This window comes from Ovis canadensis, chromosome 21 (genome assembly GCF_042477335.2).
Source record: "Ovis canadensis isolate MfBH-ARS-UI-01 breed Bighorn chromosome 21, ARS-UI_OviCan_v2, whole genome shotgun sequence".
Classification (NCBI taxonomy): domain Eukaryota; kingdom Metazoa; phylum Chordata; class Mammalia; order Artiodactyla; family Bovidae; genus Ovis; species Ovis canadensis.
The window spans coordinates 32,819,572-32,842,675 of NC_091265.1; the positions used below are offsets into that span (position 1 = coordinate 32,819,572).

Here is a 23,104-nt window from a genome sequence, read left to right on the forward strand (position 1 = left end):
ATTTCACAGGAAAAGACCCTGAAGCTCAGAAAGACAGAGACACTTCCCAACTTCCTGCTTCTTCCAGCAGCCTTAATGCCTCCTCACTGTAATCTTTCCTTTCTCTCAGCAGCTAGAGTCAGAAGAGCTTCTAACAAGCAGGCAACCCAAAGATAGTTGGAAACAGGGAGAACTGATCTTGAGGAACCTGGCTCCTCACCTGTGAAATGGGACGTTGACTGTGGCCAGGTGGCAGGGCTGCTGTGAGTACTGAATCCGACCTCTTACATGGGAGCACTTCAGACATGGCTTGGGCTTCCCTGGTGGCTCAGACAGTAAAGAATTTACCTGCCATAAGGAGACCTGGGTTCAATCCCTGGGTTGGAAAGATCCCTTTGAGGAGGGCATTGTAACCTACTCCAGTATTCTTGCCATGGAGAATCCCATGAACAGAGGAGACTGGCAGGCTACAGTCCATGGGGTTGCAAAGAGTCAGGCGTGACTAAGCACAGCACATACACGGCTGGACACACAGCAGATGCTTGGAACATCATTCCCTTTGTACTTCCACAGTAGTCACCTAAACCATTTCCTGTCACAGAATAAGTGGCACTTTTTTCAGAGGTGAAACACCCACTGGGTTGCTCAAGAAACAGGGATGCTCTCAAGCTATCTCAAGGAATAGAGTTTATAGGAGGGTTATAGGTGGACTTCCCCGGTGGCTCAGATGGTGAAGCGTCTGTCTACAAAGCAGGAGACCCGGGTTCGATCCCTGGGTCGGGAAGATCCCCTGGAGAAGGAAATGGCAATCCAATCCAGTACTATTGCCTGGAAAATCCCATGGACAGAGGAGCCTGGTAGGCTACAGTCCATGGGGTCGCAGAGAGTCGGATACGACTGACACATGGAGTCTTTGGAGATAGGTTGACTGATAAAGTAGTTGGCATGGAAATCAAGAGTAGGTGTCAAAGCATCCTGGTTTGTACTGGATTGGAGAGCTCAGTGGAGGTTCTGAATAGGAGGTGGAGGAAACAAGTCTTTACCTGACACCCTTGTCCGCTCAGGGCACTTGGCTGTGTTTTGGCTTCTTGTTTCTTGGAGCAGTATTTCCTGCTTCTTGTTTCAATTTCTGAGAGAAAGAATCTGATTGGCTGAACCCATCTCTACGTATCAAGCCATAGGTCAAACGTAAGTGGGTGGAGTCAGACAGGGCAGTCACGTGATAGGCACCTTGGCAACCTAGGCCCGGAAGTAAGCTGCCTGCTTGGGAAGAGGCCATGGGCGGCCAAGCACAAGGTGATCTCTTTGCCCCAGAAGGCCCCTGTCTGGACTTTTCCCTCCAGAAGAAGAAAGACTTTGTGGTCTTGGTCTTTCTGTCCTCTCATGCTGGCCCTGCATGCAGTCTTCAGAAAAGGCGGGTAAAGAGGAAGAATGAACCAAGGGTATAAAGATGCAGAGAGGTCCTGTTTGTTTTGCTGCCTGTGGACTTTTGACAGAAATGGCCTCACTAAAGATTTGGGTGCCTGCGTCTCCATCTGAGGCAGTCCTGCTCCTGCCCACCCGCTGGTAAACGGAGTTCTTTTCTGTGAAGAAACTCTGCCAGGGACTTTTGCACTCCTTCCCTGTAATGTCCACGTCCAACAAATCTATTCAGTTTACAAGTCAAAAGATGTTTTTCTTCTTGCTTCCAGAGCTTAAAAATCATTCTGGCTTCTTTCTGCTTCTCACAGCTTCCTGAGCAGTGAAAGATGCTGGGATGTGAGCCAGGCTGATGGTGCTGGGGAAATGTCAGGCTGGGGTTTGTCCTCTGTTCTGTGGCATTCAGTCTGCTGTCATCACAGCTCCAGAACCCTTCTGGGGCTCTAAGGGAAGTGGGTATGACTCAGCAAAGCAACCAGAGCAGACAGACACGGGGAATCAGGAAAACACTCTGGCTCCTGACAAAGTCTGACCCTTGTTTCTTAAGACAAAGTGGATAGGACTGAAAAAGGAGACACCACTTTTTAGGCTGGAGTCAAGGGGTCACCCACTTCCTCTAGAACTGCACTGTCCAAGGGAGCTTATGAAAATGTCCTGTATCTGCACTGTTCCATACAGTAGCCATTAGCCATGTGTGGTTATCCAGCACTTGAAATGCAGCTGGTGCAGTGGAGGAAAGGACTTCTTTATTTAATTGGTTTAATTTTAAATCTAAATGTAAATAACCATATATAGTTAGTGGCTAGCATCTTGGACAGGATGGCTTTTGAATCAGGAGTCTATTTCCAGTTTTCTGAGGGCAAGGATCAAGACTTATACCCAGGGCCTCAATGCCTAGTGCAGTGGCTACCATGGGCTCACTGGTATTCACATGAGTGAATGGAGTAGACACTGATAGTGATGAAATGGAGACTGCTTTCATGTATTAATAGAAGGTAAAATCTCAGGATATAGAGTTCATTAGACTTGAATTCATATTCTGGGCTTCCCTTGTAGCTCAGTCGGTAAAGAATCTGCCTACAGTGCAAGAGACCTGGTTTCGATCCCTGGGTTGGGAAGATGCCCTGGAGAAGGGAATGGCAACCCACTCCAGTATCCTTGCCTGGAAAATCTCATGGACAGAGGAGCCTGGTGGACTGCAGTCCATGGGGTTGCAAAGAGTCACGCATGACTGAACGGCTGACACTTATTTAGGCTTGAATTCATGTTCTGACTCTGAAATTTACTTATCTCTATGCCTGTGGGAATGTTACCAACATCTTTAAGCCTTTTGCATCTGTGAAATGGCTACAACGCCTACCTCTTTCATAAAGTTATGTTATGAAGAATAAATGAATTGACATATACAGTGAGTAGAACAGTGCCTCGCAATAAATAAGCCCTGGCATAAAATAAGAAGTAGCTTCATAGAAAAGACAGAGAAAGTGAAAAACAGCCCTTCTGGCAACCAGACTGTGACGTTCTCAACAGATGCTATGAGCAAGACATAGGCAGAACCTCCCTGTGACCATGTTTAGGGCATAAACAATAACAACCTTGGAGATGCCTCATAAGATAAAGGCCTGTTGGCATTAAGGCTGACTCAAACATTGCTTCTCAGGCACAAGTCCTCTTGCTTTGCTCCACCGTATGAGTCATTTTCTAGCAGCATTGTTCTGATGTGATTAGGAAAGAAAGAACTAAGTTTTTCTGATGATTCTCACACAGGTCAGATTTATGAGAGGTATATTACAAATGCATATTTAGTTCCCTTGCCCCTTGCATTCTTTGCTTTGGATATTCTGATGGATTTGAATGAAAACCATGTGCAGAAGTGTCCACTGGCTTTCTTGGGCAGGTTTCAGTTACTTGGGAGGAACAATATTTACATACAAGTCAGGGAGAAAAGTCTCTCGCAACAGCAAAGAAAATGTGAGAGGCATGGTGGTCAATTAAGGAAGGCATTTTCCTTGAGGGTTTGAGCTAAGCTATTCTCTAGGAGCCCACGGCCTTAAAAAAACATGAAGCAGAATGAAAAACGGTGTGCTTAACTGTAGAAACTGAAAGTGATGTGTTTTCCAGGTTCTTGTTGTACTGTTACTAACCAAGCAGAAATCTCAGCTCATCTTTTCTAAGAATATAGTGGTCAGGGGGAAGTTCTCATCAGACTTCTGAGACTGGTAAGAAGCCTGGCCATCTAATTAATTCCTAAGGCCCTGCCCCACCTCTGAAACCAGTGTTGGGGTCACTAGGGCTTGCCAAGGGACTGTCATTTAAGAACCACACTGGGTGGAACTGTGTGGTGTGTGTGTGTGTGTGTGTGTGTGTGTGTGTGTGTTGGTCGCTCAGTCCTGTCTGACTCTTTGTGACCCCATGGACTGTAGCCCACCAGGCTCCTCTGTCCCTGGGATTCTCCAGTCAAGAATACTGGTATGGGTTGCCATGCCCTTCTCCAGGGGAACTTCCCGACCCAGGAATCAAACCCGGGTCTCCTGCATTGCAGGCAGATTCTTTCCATCGGAGCCGCCAGGGCTGTGTTGTTTAGAGCTCCCTTATATGTGCAGCATCCCAAGTGGCGCTTGTGGTAAGGAAGCCACCTGTCAATACAGGAGACATGAGAGATGCAGGTTCGATCCCAGAGTCAAGAAGATCCCCAGGAGGAGGAAGTGGCAGCCCTCTCCAGTGTCCTTGCCTGGAGAATCCCACGGACAGTGAGCCTGGCGGGCTACAGTTTCTAGTGACACAGAGAGTCAGACACGACTGATGCAACTCAGCACACAGATGTGCAGCAGCTGATGGCAGGAGAGCCTCCTACTGGGGCCACTCTCGAGGCCAGAGTAACAGGTTGATGAGAGAGCAGAAACAAGATGGTTTCACTGTCTCGGCATTTCCATTCCGCAGCCTCCATCCACCACTTCAGCTCAGTTGCTGGAAAATGCATGTCCGCTTTAGCTAAACTGGGATATCTAAATCTCACTGTGACACTTTGGGGTTCTCTCCTCCATTGAGGTCAGAACTTCCTCCTCACTTCTGCTCCCCTTGGATGTGTTTTGGTCAAGCATCTGTGTCCCGCCTTTTGGGGGTTCGGCTCTCCAGTTATTGTGTCTTCTGATCCTTTGGCTCTTACTTCCCTGCAGAAAAGACCTAAACCCTGAGTTGCCTTTTTATTGTGAAACCAAGATCCCTAGGAACTCCATACCACCACTTACCCCACCTCTTGAGGGAGATTCGTGCATTAGGCTTAATTCTGGCCAGTCAAGGAAAGCCAGTGGTGCCAGGGCTGTAGGATGCTTGAGAGAAATGGCCGTCTTGGGATTCGTAAAAAATCAAGGAGAAGCATGAAAGATTTGAGTAGTTATGCACCCTGAAGCCTTGCTCCTCAAACTGGACCTGCAGCATGAGCTAGATAGAAAGACAGACTCTCGGCCCCGCTCCACACCTGCTGGATCAGAATCCGGTTTTTAACGAGATCCCCAGGTGATTCATCCACATGTTGAAGCTGAGAAGCACTACCCTAGAATTTTAAGTTGATTTCAGAAACTTACGAGAAAATACTAGGTTATTTTCAAATACTACGTTTGAAGGCCAGACACTTTGAAAAGATGATTCAAGAGGGCTGAGAAATAAAACAGCATAAGACCATATTTTATGTCTTTAAACATCAAATGTGGAAATAAATAGGAAAACATCTATATAAATACAACAGTGATTTCCTCAAGAGGCAGGTAGGACAGGGTGGGAAGGAGTGAAGGAAAACCTGCGTTTGTTTTCGGCTTGCTTCCTTGAATTCAAATACGTGAATACACTTTAGTGTTACTTTGGAGATAAAAAGTATGCAAATTAGCTTACACAACAAAAGAAGGACGTATGATTTTGGTAAATGTGAGTTTGACAGCACAGCAAAGAATAACCCCAGGAAGCACAGGCATTTCTCAGATGAGCCAAAATTGAAAAGGGACACATTAACAGCCTACTTCCCGGTGGCGGAATTACAGGGTGATGTTGTTGTTGTTGTTTCTCTTGTTCTCTTATCTTTTTCTGGTCTGAATTTTTAAACTATCCTGCATTGACTGTGTATCCCTATATAATAAGAAAATTTGCCCAAAAATGTTTTCAGGAAGAATTACTGAAGCAGTATAAAGAGACATAAAGCTAACAGGGATGCACAGGGCAATGACGGAGATCTGTGCATTTCAGATGACTACAACTAATGGTGAGCTCAGAGATTTTCAGTGTAAAAGATAAAGGCAACAAAAGAATGTTTCAGATGTTCTGGATGTCATGTCTAGAGCCTCTGCTGTGTGCCAGCTGCGTGCCAGCACGTAGCCTGCAAGGGAACATCATTGCCATTGCAGAGCTGAGAGGAAGAGTTTGGGGGAGGTCCAGTACCTGCCCTGAGGTCAAGGAAGGCGTGAACTGGTCTTCAGGCGACAGCTGTCACTCTGTGCCCTGGATGCCTTGGTTCAGAACAGGAAAGGCATCATGGTAGTCTGAAGGTTAACACGTAAGTATAAGCTGAACAAAAGGCCTCGTGTCCTCATCTTTTCTAGAGCAGTGGTTCTCCACGTTTTAGGGGAGCTGCTCTTCAAGAACATGGGGGCTGTCTCAGTCTGTTTGAGCTGCTGTAACAAAAAACAATCATTGGGGTAGCTTATAAACAACAGGAATGTTTTGCTCACAGTTTTGGAGGCTAGAAGTCCAAGATCAAGGTGCCGCATGATCAGGTTCTTAGGAGAGCCCTCTTCCTGGTTAATTGCCAATGCCTTCCTGTGTCCTCATGTGGTAGAAGGAGGGAGGACTCTCTGAGATCTCTCATCCTTTAATAAGAGGGCACTAATCCCATTCACGAGAGCTCCACCCTCAGGGCCTAATCAACCCAAGAAAATGAAAGTGAAGTTGCTCAGTCGTGCCCCACTCTTTGGGACCCCATGGATAGTAGCCTGCACCAAGCTCCTCCGTCCATGGGATTTTCAAGGCAAGAGTACTGGAGTAGGTTGCCATTTCCTTCTCCAGGGAATCTTCCCAACCCAGGGATCGAACCCAGGTCTCTCACACTGTAGACAGACGCTTTACCCTCTGAGCCACCAGGGAAGTCCAATCAACCCAAAGGCCCATCTTCTAATATCATCAGGTTGGGCATTAGGGATTCAACATGTTTCCTGGCAGGAAAGGTGGTGTGAACTGCCACACGTTCAGACAGCAGCAGGAGCCTTAGCTCCAGCCCTCAGGAGCTCCTGAGATCTCCTCTAGAAACCTTTGGGATTCTGCTGAGCACGGTGTGAAAACCTGTTGCAGAGCAGAGGTTCCGTCTGAAAGTTTGTTCTGTGAAAAGCTAGTCCCCCGGTTAACCTGAGAAATAAAGGTTCCTTAACATACATGGAAACCTCTGCCGCTGGGTCTCATGCTTGGCGGTGTGCTATGCACACCAGCGGGGCACGTGCCCTGACGTCCCACAGCCCTGTGTTAACCCTGTCAGTGGGCCTTTTCCAGGCCTTTTCTAACCTTAGATGATGTTTTATGGAATGTCCCTTAACAGGAATAGTGTTCTGAAAAACAGTTTTTGAGGTTCTTTTTAAACCCTATTAAGACCTAACTTTAAAAAATAATTTTTTTAAAATGAAACTTCCACAATATTTGCTACATGGTGGTTTATGATGTCCAGAGAACATTTTGTGCTTTGAAGAAATTTCTAGAGAGCTAAAAACGTCTTTAATTATATCCACAAGGAGAGTGGGGACTCCAGTCTGTGCCTCTCGGGGCTGGGGGTTAACAAGGGGGCGCTAGCATAACATGTGGGTCACACTAACTGTGCTGCAAATTCTAAGGTTTCCTCGGCCCTCGCAGCAGTGAGAGAGGAAAGGCGAACTCGAAAACCTGATAGTCATGAGCTGGCTCTACCGTTGGACTGTCTTCAGGGTGGTGGTTTCTACTTTTAACTAGATCAAGTGCTCATGAGTGCGTCAAATCCCAAAATTTCCGGAGCAGCTGTAATTGCTAATGCCTTTGCAGTTTACAGAACTGCTTTCAAATCATTGTCCTTAGAACAGACTGGATTGATCTGGGTGTTATTATGCCCATTTTACAGATAAGAAAACGGAACATCCACTCGTGACTGGTGGAGTGTGACCCTACGCTACTCTTCTCTCTCTCCCTCCTGTATTTTTTCCTCTTGATGCTAAGTTGCCTCTATTGTTAATAAGTATAGCAGCACCCTAGGTTTCCTGGGGTAGACTCGATTTCAGGGGATGAAAAAACTAAAATCATTCATCAAGTGCCTAGCAGCATGTAGTTTATTTGTATCTTTGTAGGACTTTTCAAATAGCTTCGTAAATCAAAAGTCCACAAATCAAATCGGTTGGTTTATTTATTTAGGGTTAGGGATAAGCTTCTAGTGCTCTGATAAGAAAGAGAGCTGTTTTTATTAAATGTCTGTTAGATAAATAATATCATGGGCTGAAACTCTGACGTTACAAATTCCTGCCGGTTCACATAGGCATCAGGGGAGTTTTATTGAAGCATAGGAAGTACATTGTGTGGCGAGAGGCAGCCTGATAGACCAGGAAAGCTTGTGCTTTGGTGCCAAATCATCGTGGCACTCTGAGTAGTCTTGTCCTTATCAGAGAACTAGGGAAACTATAATGCTTTACTCACAGGCTTGTCAGGAGGACTAACCCTGTGATCGTAGGTGCCTTGTGCTACATTGTAGGGCATCAGGAAGTTGTAGCATCCTTCCTCCCTTTGGTAGAATCTGAACATCAGTATTTAACTCTCCATCCCCAACTCCTGCCCCTCACTCCTCCTCTACGGTACCCCTTCTCCCTATTTTACATCAGTAAATTGAATATTATTGCACACCCACTGTTGTGTCTACCCCTGTGCCAGCCACTTGGGATGGGTCTCATGGTGCAGTGGAGGAGATATGCAAGTTCACTAACGCATCAGGGGGCTGGGATAGATACGTGCAAAGGGTCAGTGGGTCATCACATAGTGCAGGTGTAATTCTTCCTTGAGAGGGGGTTTAGAAACACTTTAGAGGGTGGGTGATGTGAAACAGAGTCTTCAGAGATGTGTAGATGGATAACAGGTGGAGGGCAAAGGCAGTTACTGCTCCACAACTTGCTAAGCTCTGTCCCACTTCTCCCACTGAGGCTGCACTCTGTAATTTTTAGTCCAAATGAGCTAATTGCTGGCATGTTCTTCCTGGACAAATGAATAGCAGCTTTTGGTCATCAGAATAAGTCTGGAGGGCGTGCAGTGTGGGGAAGATATATTAATGTCTGGTTTTTGGTGCTAAACTTTTTATTTCCTAGTACCACCTTTCCTTGGGAAAATAAGGGGAAATAGTCTAATTATTTATAAAATCCTCTCAGTCTTTGGTGTGCCTGCATGCTTAGTTACTTCAGTCATGTCTGACTCTTTACAACCCTCTGGACCATAGCCCATGAGGCTCTTCAGTCCATCAGATTCTCCAGGCAAGAATACTGGAGTGGGTTGCCATGCCCTCCTCCAGGGGATCTTCCCAACCCAGGGATTGAACCCGCATCTCCTGTGTCTCCTGCACTGCAGTCAGGTTCTTTACTGCTGAGCCACTTTGGGGTCCCTCGCAAAAGCTTAAGGACATCTTCAAGCAGTTACCTTTCTCTCCAAGGTGAGTTATTCGTCAAAAACAGACTTCCACCAGAACCTTCTCTCAGGCTCTTGGTCCCTGAACAACAGTGAGCCTCAGCTGAGCAGCACCTGATAACCTGCACATTTGAAAGGCTTTCAAAAAGCCTACGTATACATGTCATGTATTCTGCAGTATTGCAGGAGACCCTTTGGGGAAACTTCAGTCACCAGAGGCTCTTCTCATCGGAAGAGCACTCGACTGGCAGTGTGGGGACCTGGGTTCCAGGCATGGCTCTGCCACTCACATTCCCTGGACACTTCAGCTGTCACGTGCCTCACAGTACTTCATTTGTGAAAGGAGGTGATGGGAACAGATGTTCCTATGACCCTTTCCTCCTCTGAGGTCTGAGTCTGTGCATTCCAAAAGAATGACGGGAAGTCCCAGGCGCAGAGCTAGCTCCCCGTGGGTGTGGTGGTGAGGATCCCCAGGTCCCTCGCTGGGTGGCACAGCCGATTGTGTTCCCACTGGGCTTCTCTGAGTCCTGAGCCACTGTCATCTCTTTTAAGGAAAAACAAGATGACAAAGATATCTGTTTTTGCCTGTTGGGGCTCAATACATCTCTATTGATGGTAGTGGTCTTAATTATGGTGGCAAAAACACCTCAAAATGAGAGCTTGGATCCAGGGTGGAGGGTGAGGACCGTGGTTCTCCCACAGCGAGAGCTGTAGCATGTGGGGTTTCTCAGCCATCACATTTGGACCAGATAGTTTGTCATTCCAGGGTCTGTCCCACGCATTACAGGATGTTTACCACAATCCCTGGATCTGCCCACTAAGATGTCAGTAGCAACCCTCCTCGCTATGACAGAACTGTCTCCAGACATTGCCAGATGGCCCCTGGGGCTCAAAACCGCCACTGTTGAGAAACCACAGGCCTAGAATGACGGCGGAAGCAGCATTCACTCAAGTTGACCCACAGGCACTGAGTTGTAAGCCGGGGCTCGTCTTGTCTGGCCCAGCATTCCCCTTTGAGCCTCTGTGCCCACCTCACAGATCACATTATCCTTCCGCAGGTGCAGCCCTAAACCCCTCACCTTGACCTGCTCAGCCCCAAATCCTGTTCTCATCAGTCCATTCAGCAAACAAAGTCTGTGTGCATTGCAGGCCTGGATCCATGCTGGGTTCTGAGAAAGCAGTGATAACCTCCAGACTCAATCTCTGACTCCCTACCACCACCACCCATTCCAGAGCTTACTCCCTGCTGCTGCCATGTTCCTGCTGCCCATCAGGAGGCTCCTTTCTCTTCTGATTCCCCACCCTGCCAGCTCTGAGGCCCCAGGCCTAGGCTGTGGTCAGAGGCAGCCCTTGGTCTTCAGCCCCCAATATAGTCTCCATTTGGTGCTTCTACGATGTATCTGTCCTACAAATTGGGTCCCCGCCAACCCCTCTAAAATACCGTCTGTCTCTAAGTAGGCATGTATGCAGTCAGTCAACAATGACGTACTGAGCAACTCATATATGCCAGCACCTGTGTTCTCTACACTGTTTATGTCTCTTTATTTTCAGTCTCATTCAGTAGAGTCTCAAAGCAGAGACATCTTTTGCCAACAAAGATCCGTATAGTCAAAGCTATGGCTTTTCCAGTAGTCATGTATGCATGTAAGAGTTGGACCACAAAGAAGGCTGGGTGCCAAAGAATTGATGCTTTTGAACTGTGGTGTTGGAGAAGATTCTTGAGAGTCCCTTGGACTGCAAGGAGATCCAACCAGTCCATTCTAAAGGAGATCGGTCCTGGATATTCATTGGAAGGACTAATGCTAAAAGCTGCAATACTTTGGCCCCCTGGTGTGAAGAGCTGACTCATTGGAAAAGACCCTGATGCTGGGAAAGATTGAGGGTAGGTGGAGAAGGGGCAACAGAAGTTGGAGATGGTTGAATGGCATCATCGACTCAATGTACATGAGTTCGAGCAAGCTCTGGGAGATGGTGAAGGACTGAGCTGCAGTCCATGGGGTCGCAAAGAGCTGGACATGACTGAGCGACTGAACAAAATACTCTTACGTCTCTTTATTTTCAGTCTCATTCAGTTAGTACTTGGGAGCATCTCCTGTGTGTCATGCACTGTGCTGGGTTCCCACGGCTCTGGAGTGAGCAAAACCAGATGTGGCCCCTGCAGTGTGGTGGGAGGTGCAGCCTCTCACTGCAGAAGCATTGCCCGCATAAATGTCCTTTTTCCACCTCTCTGCCTCCATCTGTGTCTTCTCCTCTGCCTCTCCCTTCTTACCCCAGTCTCCTTTCTCTGGCTCACTCCATTCTTCATCCCCATCCATAACCAGGGCTGTTTGCTGGGGCTGGCTAAGCGCCTTCTCAGGGGCACTGAATCTCATTCAGATCCCTGCATCCTGGCTTCATCCTGGTGGGAGAATTACTGTCGTTTAAGGGGTCTGCCAAGGCTGTTTGACAGGAGTCAGCCAGGCCGGATGCTAAGGAGGAAGAATCACTCCTCCCGGGGGGTGGTAGCATATGTGAGGCCCATCATCACTGAGAACTGGCCCGAGCAGTACACAGCTCCATTCTGCCCACTGTGCCACCGAGGATGTTCCCGGACATGGACGCGGATCGAGGGCATGATGCAGAGAAGGATGGCTTCCGACACCTGTGTGGGGTCCTCTCCCCTCCCTGCCAGGTTTTGCTTGGTAGCACGTCCAACTGAGACAGTTCTTTCACTTATTGAAAGGGCACAGCCTTCCCATCCTCAGGCCAAGGTGGCTCCAAGGCCAGCATCCCAGCCAAGGTGAGAGAGGGACTCTGAGACTTCATGGTTTACAGTGAGGACTTGGGAACCCAGCCATCCCAGCCCAGTACTTGGGCTCCACGTACTGACCCAGGTAAGCCTGAGCAGGCGCCTTCACTTCTTGGAAGCTCAGTTTCCACTTACGCAAAATGGGAGTCACTTTGGAAGCCACAGCGTTCAGCAGGAGCGAGGAGTCTGTTAAATCACGCTTGTAGATGGCTTCTCACAGTCCCTGGCACCGGAAGTGCTCTGTTAGTGCCAGCTCTGGCCCCTGCATTACTCTCTGGGTTTCCCAGTTTCTTCCTCTGATGACTGCTGATTGCTGAATGCGGAGGAGGCAGGGTGCTTGCTTGGAACCCTGGGTGCATTCTGATTGGTGGAGCTCTGCCTAGTGTCTTTCACTAACTTCTTCCAAGGCCCTCAACCTCCCTTTCTTTCACTGGAGCAGTGCAGCTGTTTAACAGCTGTTCCCTTTGTTCAGGAGATCAAGTTCACTGTCGGGTGATATGACTTCTCCCCATAAAGGACTTGGGGATTTCTCAACATGAAAGCTGTTACCAAAGTGCATAGTGTTATCAATAGAGCTTCCTGGAAAGAAGCCATGTGGATGGAGAGGCCTCCCGTCACAAACACCAGCTCTCTCGTGTCCCATTTTATGCCCAGGCCCCTTCTCCTTCACCTGTCAACTTTGTAAGTCCTTTCTGAACTGAGATCCCAACTGTGAAGGGCCCTCTGGGGGTGGGACTGAGAAACGTGGATGCCTGGAGGTTTGGAGGAGTTCTGAATCCTTCAGTTCTCTTGGGTCTTCCGCTCCCACCAGGCCTCCTGGGTTTCCAAGACAGCCAAACATCGAAGTGCAATAGATGGCTGCATTTGAACGAGAACAGTTTAATGATCCAGAAAGCAGAGAACATAGGCGGGGGAGAAACTAAACCAGCCGTACCCTGCCTTCAGAGAGAAAGAAATGGATTGTGCATGGGGGAAGGTAGCAGGCCCAGGCAAAACAAGCTTCTGCTGCCGTCAGAAGAGTGCTGTGATCAGCGCCCAGAACACAGATTCGAACGCAGCAGACAGGGGAGGCTGGGGGCAGGGACTGCAGCCCTGCAAGATTCCCTGTGTGGTACCTCTCTGCCAGACTCTGAGCTTCTGGAGAGAAGAGGCTGGGTCTGAATCTGTGTGTATCCCCAGCAGGTGGAGAAGGTACACAGCGAGTCAGCTGGAGTTGCTCAACCCTGGGGTATGAGTATCCTTGGGCCTGAGTGGAGGTTGTCAGGGAAGACAAGGGTGACCTGTATTTCTGAAGATACGAGGGGAAGATATTTGTGTGTGAAAACAGATCATGTGTGTATCGTGGAGGATGCACAGCTGGAGTGAATTCTTAAGATGGAATAAGAGTTTAATGAGATGTCAGGCAGCTGACCACGTCAGGCCATTCTCTCATACTCTTTAGGGCAGTGGATCTCAGGTTTTAGGGTACACACATACTAGCTGGGACACTTGTTCAACTTGCAGAATCCAGGGCTCCCCACCCAGAGATTATGATTGACAACAGTTTTAAGGTGGCCTTAAAAATCCTGAGCACATTTCTTAGTGCCCAGGCAATTTCAGTGCAGGGACACTCACACAGGCCCTGTCTGGGCAGGAGGACACTTGCCCTCTGCTCTTTCTTCCATGTGGTGGTGGATGCTGTCGGGCCTCACCCAGATACCCCGCAAGACGAGGCACTCATTTTCCCAGATGCCAGGGCGTGCTGGCAGCTCATGGCTCACGCTAATTTTGTGGGGGTGGGGAAATTGCCTTCTCTGAGGGAGCTTTTCACCCAGCCCAGGTTGACCCTGGAGGCCACCAGCATCCAATTAGTCCTTTATGGAGAAGGGGGTTGGGAGTGAGGATTGTCAAAGGGTCTAGACTCCTCTGTCCGATTTGAGACGACTCCAAAAGGCAGGCTCAGCTCCAGAGCTCTGACTAAGACTGGCTGAGGCCGGCTTTGCAACTGCATTGCAGCTCCAGGCCTCTGCTCTGTCCCACTTCTCTCACTCCCTTCTGGGAGCTGATCTTGAGAACAGGAAACCTCCCACCAGGAACTTTCCATCCCAGAGCCTGTTTCTCAGGGATCCTGACCCAAGAGGCAGGGAAACGTTAGATGGAGGAGAGTGCATAGTCTCGTGAATTAGACAATCTGATACGTAATAGTAGTTGTAATTGTGGTTCAGTCGCCCAGTCATGTCTGACCCTTGGTGACCCCATGGACTGCAGCATGCCAGGCATCTCTGTCCCTCACTATCTCCCAGAGTTTGCCCAGGTTCTTGTCCATTGCATTCGTGATGCCATCCAGCCATCTCATCCTCTGATGCCCTTTTCTCCTTCTGCTCTCAATCTTTCCCAGCATCAGGGACTTTTCCAATGTGTCAGCTGTTCACATCAGATGACCAGAATTACTGGAGTTTCAGCTTCAGCATCAGTCCTTCCAACAAATATTCAGGGTTGATTTCCCTTTAATTGACAACAGTTTTAAGGTGGATAATTGACTTGTTTGATCTCCTTGCAGTCCAAGGGACTCTCAGGAGTCTTCTCCAACACCGTAGTTCAAAGGCATGAATTTTTCAGCACTCCACCTTCTTTATGGTCCAGCTCTCACAACCGTGTACAACTCCTGGAAAGACCATAGCCTTGACTGTGTGAACCTTTGTCTGCAGAGTAATGTCTCTGCTTTTCAGCACACTGTCTAGGTTTGTCATAGCTTTCCTGCCAAGAAGCAAACGTCTTCTGATTCCATGGCTGCAGTCTCCATCCGCAGTGATTTTAGAGCCCAAGAAGGGGAAATCTGACACTACTTCCACCTTTTCTTCCTCCTTCTATTTCCCATGAAGTAATGGGGCCAGATGCCATGATCTTAGTTATTTTAATATTTAGTCTTAAGCCGGCTCTTTCACTCTCCTCCTTCACCCTCATCAAGAGGCTCTTTAGTTTCTCCTCGCTTTCTGCCATTAGAGTGGTATCATCCACATATCTGAGGTCATTGTTGTTTCTCCTGCCTATCTTGATTCCAGCTTGTAACTCATTCAGCCCAGCATTTCTCATGATGTGCTTAGCATATCGATTAAACAAACAGGGTGACAGTAGACAGCCCTGCTGTACTCCTTTCTAGATCTTGAACCAATCCGTTGTTCCATACAGGGTTCTAACTGTTGCTTCTTGACCCGCATATAGGTTTCTCAGGAGACCGGTAACACAGTCTGGTATTCCCATCTCTTTAAGAGCTTTCCACAGTTTATTATGATCCACACAGTCCAAGGCTTTGGTGGAGTCAGTGAAACGGAGGTAGATGTTTGCTTTTGTTTTAATTCGCTAGCTTTCTCTGTGATCTGGTCAATGTTGGCAATTTGATCTCTGGTTCTTCTTCCTTTTCTTTATACTGCCCTTATTGGGAATTGGGCTGAGGATTGACTTTGGCCAGTCCTGTGGCCACTGCTGGGTCTTCAGATTTGCTGACATAGTGAATGCAACACCTTGATGGCATCGTCCTTTAGGGTTTTGAATAGTTCTATTGAAATTCCATCACATCCACTGGCTTTATTAACAGCAGTGCTTCCTAAGGCCCACTTGACTTCGCGTTCCACGATATCTGGCTCTGGGTGGCTGACCACGCCATTGTAGTCACCTGGTTCAGCTGGACATTTTTTATACAGTTCTTCTGTGTATTCTTTCCATCCCTTCTTGATCTCTTCACCATCTACTAGGTCTCTACAGTTTATGTCTTTATTGTGCTCATCTTTGGGCAAAATGTTCCCTTGATATCTCAGATTTTCCTGAAGAGATCTCCAGTCTTTCCCCATCTGTTGTTTTCTACACTGTCCATTGAAGGAGGCCCTCTTGTCTCTCCGTGCTGTTCTTTGGAAATCTGCTTTTAGTTGGATGTACCTTTCCTTTTCTCCCTTGCTTTTTGCTTCTCGACTCCAGCTATTTGGAAGCCCTCCTTACGTAACCACTTTGACTTCTTGCTTCTCTTTCTCCTTGGGATGGTTTTGTTCGCTGCCTCCTGTACAGTATTGCAGACCTCCATTCATAGTTCTTCAGATGCAGTTTACAATTTCTCATCCCTCGTAGTAATTAAATGGCAACAGCAGCAATTCCTATGTATTGGGCTCTTACTATGTCCTGAGTGCTTTATATTTATTTTTTCCCTAAATCTTTACAACAACCTGATTGCCTCTGTGTGTGTGTGTGTGTGTGTGTGTGTGAGTGTGAGAATGCACACTCAGCCATGTCTGACTCTTTGCAACCCCGTGGACTCTAGCCAGGCTCCCCTGTCCATGAGATTTTCCAGGCAAGAATACTGGAGTGGATTGCCATTTCCTCTTCCAGGGGATCTTCCCAACCCAGAGATCAAACCCTCATCTCCTATGTCTCTTGCATTGGCAGGTGGTTTCTTTACCAACTGTGCCACCAGGAACATCCCAACAATAACGTGATTACTACCCCGTTTCACTAATGAGGAAACGGGGGCACGGAAAAGTCAGGCGCCTTGCCCAAGGATTGCATAGCTACTAGGTGGTTGTCAAATCCACCAGGCTGGATGGTGGTAGAACCTCAGTTCTACCACTTCCCAGGGGTGAAATTGAGACTCTTCCCAGCAATAGCTGGGCTCTTCTGTGCTGGAGAACCCAGCTAAGCTTGGGTGTCCTAATCTGTGAAATGGGGGTTGTGGTGCCTACGTGGTAGGACTGTTGTGGGCTGAATTGAGGCTCAGTCTGTATGAAGTACTAGTAGGTCTGGGCCCACAGGTACCAGGTGGACAGGTAGGCCTAGTGATCCTGCAGCCTTGATAGGTGCTCAGTAAATGCTTTGCAGAAGATGCATGAAGGAGATGTGTGCCCCCACAGGAAGTCCTGAGATGGTTGAGGTCAAGGAATGTTGGGAAAGAATGGCCAGGAAAATAGGAGACATGGATTTAAGGGAAGATGTGAAGTGGACTAAGATGCAGGAAAAGGAGAAATAAGTCCCACAAATCTGCAACTGTTGAGAAGGCAGGAACATCAGCTCAGGAGGCTGAAGACGAGGCTGAGAATTCTGGCTTCCAGGTCTTCATAGGAACTGTGACATGGGAGATGCAGGGTATTCTGATGGGATCCAGGCTCTGTGGTCATCTAGCCCAAGAAATCATCAACCCCAAACCACTAAACTTTGACTTGATGAGGATCTCATCCTGGCTCTGTCACAAAATAGTTGTGTGTTATCTGGAGCAAGTCACATGCCCTATTTGGAAATGGAGGTGGAACTCAGAACTCATGATCTCCAAGACCCTCCTAGCTCAGAAACTTGGCGACTGCATGAATCTCTACATAAAAGTCCCTTAATTTGGTGAGAATTGCTAGCCCTCTGTGGTTTGCTGAAGGAAACCACAAACATACTGTTAGAAGCATTTTCTGCCCTAACCTCTTCCTCTGAATTGCTCAGTGTTCTATTTTAGAACTTTTATGTCCAGATAATTCTAAGTTCAAGTCTCTTGTTTAGTTCATGTTCACCCTTTCTCCGCCTCCTCACTCGCCACTTAACCTCTTGCGTTATATGTCTCTTTCAGCATCTTTGAGATAATAAATAATAATAGATAATAAATAATAAACATCTTTATTCTTCTTCCTATTCCTGTGTCAGATTTTTTTTTAAGCAGTGGGACAAGGTGATGATCTCAGGATGAAACATCCAATCAGAATATCTAGAATTCCAACTTACAGAGTCTCATTGCCACCCCCAGCATCCTCCCCAAAACTCCCACCTCTCACCCTCTCTCTCCCTCTCCAGATACAAAGATACATAGGTCCATAGATTAATGCCTAGATAGACACACATCCATCACACATGCAAAAGGGCACCAGAATCTGTACAGCATGGCCAGCTCTCAGCAAGGTTGACTGGAAGGAAGGCTCCCAAGAAATTCCAGCTGCATTGCCCTTGACAAGGCCCAAGAAGCTCTGTCCCTTCTCCTACACGATCACGCTGATTAATCCATTCTGCGAAGGAAGCCCACAGCCACTCTGTAGTGTTTGGGGATCAGATTGCCCGGTTTTTTAGCTAGCCTAACAAGTCATTGGATTCCCTTCACTGCAAAGCTGGATAATAATCACCTTTCTAGGCTGTTGGAAAGATTAGGTGTGACTGGTCGTAGAAGAGCTGTAGCCTGCCTGACCCACGGCAAGCATTCTAAAAAGCACTGAAGTGTTCCTCCCGATACCATTGCCGGGGTCCAAGGAGGGCCCCACTGTCTGCATTCAGTCTTTGAGGACCTTGTGCTCACGTTCAGTTCCTGCTCAGTTCTACCAGGTTTCCTTGGCAAAGAACAGTCATATGCACTGTGTCCGTGGTACTCTTTACAGACCTTCCTGCTACTCAGCGGGTGATGATCATTTGCTCTGTTGCCCGACTACTGTCACGTAGGGCTCTGCCTTGAATCCTGTCTGCTAACACCTGTTGTTGTTCCTCCCCAGGACAGCAGTGCCTGGTCGGTGGGGCAGCCTCCTTAGTCCCTGTTACTCGTTAACTATCTCTGGCCTCATACCCAGGGTCATGCAAGAGTGCCAGAGTAACCTTGATGAATGTGAAACAAAATAAAGGTCAAGAGAGTAGACTTCAGGTGCTCTCCATGCAAAACTAAGTGAATAAGTTTGTAAGGAGATGATATGTAAACTAGCTTGACCATAGTGATAATTTTATTCTGTATGTGTATATAAAAATCATCATTATGTCCCTGGACTAGATACAGTTTTCACTTAAGAAAATAAATACACTGCCCAGTTTTTTTTTTTTTTTAGTCAACCTACCTGTGATTCTTCTCAGCACCAAGAAACACCTTCCAGTTCACACCTGGTCGGGCCCTGCCCTGAGTCCTGCTCACACACGCCGTAATACAGAGTTACTTTCTGCTGCTGTCCCACAGGGACCGGAAGGCTTGCAGCGCCCAGGTTATTTAAGAGAGGAGATCTGAATGGGTCCATTCTACTTCTGCCTCAAGGAAGATAACTCACACACACACACACACACACACACACTCTGCACACATACACTCATAAGCAGCGTGCACGTGACCCAGGGCTAGCCATGATGGTCATTTGCAGACTCATTTTCCCTGTAATTTATTAATAGAGTTTGTCATTGCTCTCCCTACATAATTCGCAATTAGCCTGCATTCAGCCTGACAGCACCTCATTAGGTCATTCACCCCCAGGTCTCAGGAATGTTCATCCCAGCAGCTTGACCCAAAGGTAGAAAATGCTCAGGTTTGGGAGTCAGATCAGTTTGACTTTAAATAAAGCTACTGCCCAGGTGACCTTACACAGGTTACCTTCTGAGGCCTCAGTTTTCTCATTGGAAGAATGGAGATAATAATAGTATCTATCCCTGGTGGCTCAGAGGTTAAAGCATCTGCCTCCAATGCAGGAGACCCAGGTTCAATCCCTGGGTCGGGAAGGTCCCCTGGAGAAGGAAATGGTAACCCACTCCAGTATTCTTGCCTGGAGAATCCTTTCGATGGAGAAGCCTGGTAGGCTACAGTCCATGGGGTCGCAAAGAGTCGGACACGACTGAGCGACTTCACTTACTTACTTATCCCAATAATAATATCTATCCTGGAAAGTGGTTGTTGAGGGCTATTTACCAGCAAAGGGTTTGACACAAGCTCGGTAAATGGCTACTACTTATACTGTGTCTGTGGTCTTGGGCAAATCTCCCAAATTGAGGTCAGAATCCTTGCCCTGTGAAAGCATATACAAAACTTCATAGAGCCACGGAGACATTGATTAGCGTTATTATCCATTAAAAAGCACAGACTGAGTTTAGTGACTGTGAGACCATACCTGCTGTCTGAAAGCACCCAGCTGTCCCCCAGTGTACTGACTAAATTCACTCATCCGTTCATTTATTCTGATGTTCTGCCAGATCTTCCTGGGTGTTGGGTGGAGGGGTAAAAGTCGTACACACGCATGTGACCCAGAGCCCAGGAACTCTCAGACTCACTCGAGGGACAAAGAGGCGCTTCAATAGCCGAGCCCTCTAGCAGGAAGTGGCAGTTCTGTGAACTAGGGAAAGGAGTCAACCTGCCCCTGTTTCTCCCTTCCCCTGGCATCGTCCTAGAGTTCCCGAAGTATCCATGATAATTATCATACTACCACCTCTGGCAGGCTTTTCCGGTGGAGTGGGGAGGGGCTTCTGTCTTCAGGTGAGGCAGTTCCTAACATTCTAACCCTTCTCTGAGAAGAATTGGTCCCTCTGGCAAGGGCTGGTGAGGAGCCTTGGCCTGGGAATCAAGAGGCCCAGTACCACCCCCAGCCCCACTGTTTCTTGGTTGTATGGCCTCTTTGGCTCCTCTGAGCCCACTTTCCATCTGTAGAAACTGGACAGAGTATTCATAACGTTGTTCAAGACGACCTCTGTTGTAGTACAAGAAGGTGCCATACACATGTGCCAAGATGTTGCTTTTCATGAAAACTCAAGCAGCAGTGCTTTATCTATCCCTTCCCACATGCAGGGCTGTGCTGGGGTCTCTGGGGGATGTGAAAGCAGCAGGTGATGTAGTCCCTGCCCTCAGCCACTCACCTCCTTAATGGAGAGAAAAATGAACCCAGGTGATCTCGGCAGGGAATGAGAGAATACAGGGAAACAGATCTGGCTTTAGAGTGTCAGCTGGTTTGCTAGATATTGAATCTGGCTTTTCCATTAAGGTACCTCTTTACTCCAGGGCTGTGTTTTCTTGGATGTGAATCATCTTATAGTATCCTGTCTCTCTCTTGAAGCTGCACAGACCCCCTCCACCCTGCCTGTCTTGTCTCCTGGGGTCCTTGTGATCAGAGGAGTTGAAGAATTGGGTGAGCAATCTGTAACCCGGAGACTTAGAAGTTTGGGGAGGCTGGAAGACACTCAGATCCCGCAGACCAGCCACTCCTTTTCACAGACCAAGATCCAACAGGTCAGAGGTGTCGCCAGCATCCTCACAGCCGAGGTCGGTCACAGAGTGGACCCTAGAACCCGGATTCCCTGGCCACCAACCCTGTTCTGAGCCTTCCCCAGTCCTTCCTTACATTAGTCCTTCCCACTATGACATCTCTTAGGTCAACTTACAAACCTCATAGACAGATAGAGGCAAATCTTAATTGCCCCATTTACTAACCAAATGATCTAGAGAAGCCATTTAACTTCCTCAAACTGTAAAATGGTAATAATGCCTCGTGCTTCTTTCATGGTGCCATTGAACAGATGAGGCCTCTGGCCGTGGCAGTCAGTAATAAATGCTAGAGAATCAGGCCACCCCAGGGGACAGAGGGGCAGTGAGTGGTGCCCAGATTTCAAGCCTTGCTTGTCTCCCGAGGGTCAGCCCACACTGTCAGCCCTTCAGGAGCTGTTCCTAGGTGCTGGTCCACCCTGGTCCCCTGGACCCCTGCCTGGAGCACAAGTTTCAGTGAAAGTAAGACAACCTCTCTTCTCACCAGCCAATTAAGGAGTGCTTTTTGCTGCCACATTAATTAACCGTGAAGCAGATCCTTGTCATTAGCTTATAGGAGCTGAAAAATCATTAATGGCCCTTTTCACACTAGTCTTGGGGGCATTCATTGTGATAAATCTTGATTTGAATCCAATTCATCCTCATTTTCATTCATTTTGATTGTGAGAATAGAGGCTTTTTTTTTTTTTTTTATACACACTGGGGATTAGAAGAGCCTAGCAGCTATCTTAGGTATACTTGGAACTAAATAAATATTTTGAATAGATGAATGGATTTTTTAAATAGTTAGGCAAGTGGAAGAGTACATGAGTGAAGCAGATAGGCGAGTGGTCAGAGGCACCGGATTTGGAGTTACAGTTCACGCAGCAGTCTCTATCCGTGCCTTTCATGCTGGAGTTCTGAGGCTGGCAGGGTATTTCACTTCTCTGAGCTTCAGTTTCTCGCGTGTCAAATGGGGATGCCAATCCTCATCTCTTGAGGGTACTGTGATAAGCAGAGACAATGTACATGAAGTCCTCAGCGTAGTAACTGACTCATGCAGACGCTCAGGAAATGGCAGTGGCTGCCATCCCCATCCTCATCACCACTGTCTTCATTATAATCACTGTCTCAATATGCTCATCATTGTGATCAGCAGCATCTCCATCCATCATCACCACCATCTTCATTGTCTTCCTCATCCTTATTTCTTGCAGAGCTTTACAGCCTTTGATCAGAGTTCATCTTTGTCCTTTCGGGGAATATCAGTTTCAGGAAAACAAAGCGCTATCTTTTCTGCGTGTGTCTTTTAGAAACCTTCGCTTTTGAAATAATTGCATTTCCAGACAGGACCCTTTATTCTGCAGTCTGGAGAGTAATTGCTGCAGCCACTACCACGCTGAAAGGTTTCCAGGGCCGTGTGAATGGAGGAATGCATGGCAGTGAGGACTGCTCTCCCCTGGGGTCCTGGGACTGATTATCTCATTTGCCTTTAATCACAAATCAGCACAAAGACCCTTTGCTGGGTCTGTTTACTGCATAGCTGAGCCCAGTGGCACATCCTTTGAAGGTCTGCGGATGAACAGCTGTAGGGAAGGGCACCCTGGGGTCACGGAACGAGGGGCAGATTCTCATTCCCACCTGGGGTTTGCATTTACTGTTGGGCCTCTCTCATCCTCAGTCTCATCATCTGCAAAATGGTATTTTTATAGCATCTTCCAAGTTTTTGTGTGTGTGACAATTAAATGGTACAGATTAGGGTGGACAAAGAGAGCAGCGCGGTGCCTGACTCAGAGCAGGTGGTTGGTGAGTGTCCGATGGTTTGGTGGAGGCCCACAGGGTGACTGGATCCCACTCACACTTCATGTTAGAACTCTTGGTCACCCTATCTCTGTCATCGTGGGTTTTCTCACCGTCAGTGACCCTGGGTTTCTCTGCACATCTGCTTTCACTTAAGAATGGTTGAGCCACGCCACCTAAATATCCCCCATCACCCTCCTGTTACCCTCATTCCTCTGATACTTTCTCAATACAAAGACAAAAGACTTTTCTTCTAAAGATGGTCTGGCCTTTAGAAGCTAAGGGGCACATGGAGTCAACAACATTCTAAAATGCTAGGTGCCCTCTACTCCTGATCTCCATGTATAGGATAAATGTCTAAACCCCACACTCCTCCTTTGGATGCTCTGGGGAGTCCAGTGTCATCGTATGGTCGGAATTCCTCATCTGCAGCTGCTTCAGAGAATACCTTGTCCATACCCTCTGACCCCTGCAGTACCGTCAGCTTAACTTCC

The 23,104-nt window shown here is 47.7% G+C and overlaps 1 protein-coding gene and 1 non-coding gene across 5 annotated transcripts in view; both read left to right on the plus strand.

Moving 5' to 3' along the window:
* Window positions 1–23,104, plus strand: part of TENM4 (teneurin transmembrane protein 4) — an 844,684-nt gene that overhangs the window by 431,388 nt on the left and 390,192 nt on the right. The gene's annotated exons all lie outside the window — the stretch shown is intronic.
* TRNAW-CCA (transfer RNA tryptophan (anticodon CCA)) lies at window positions 19,232–19,303 on the plus strand. The gene has a single exon. It is a non-coding gene; the product is annotated as a tRNA-Trp (tRNA).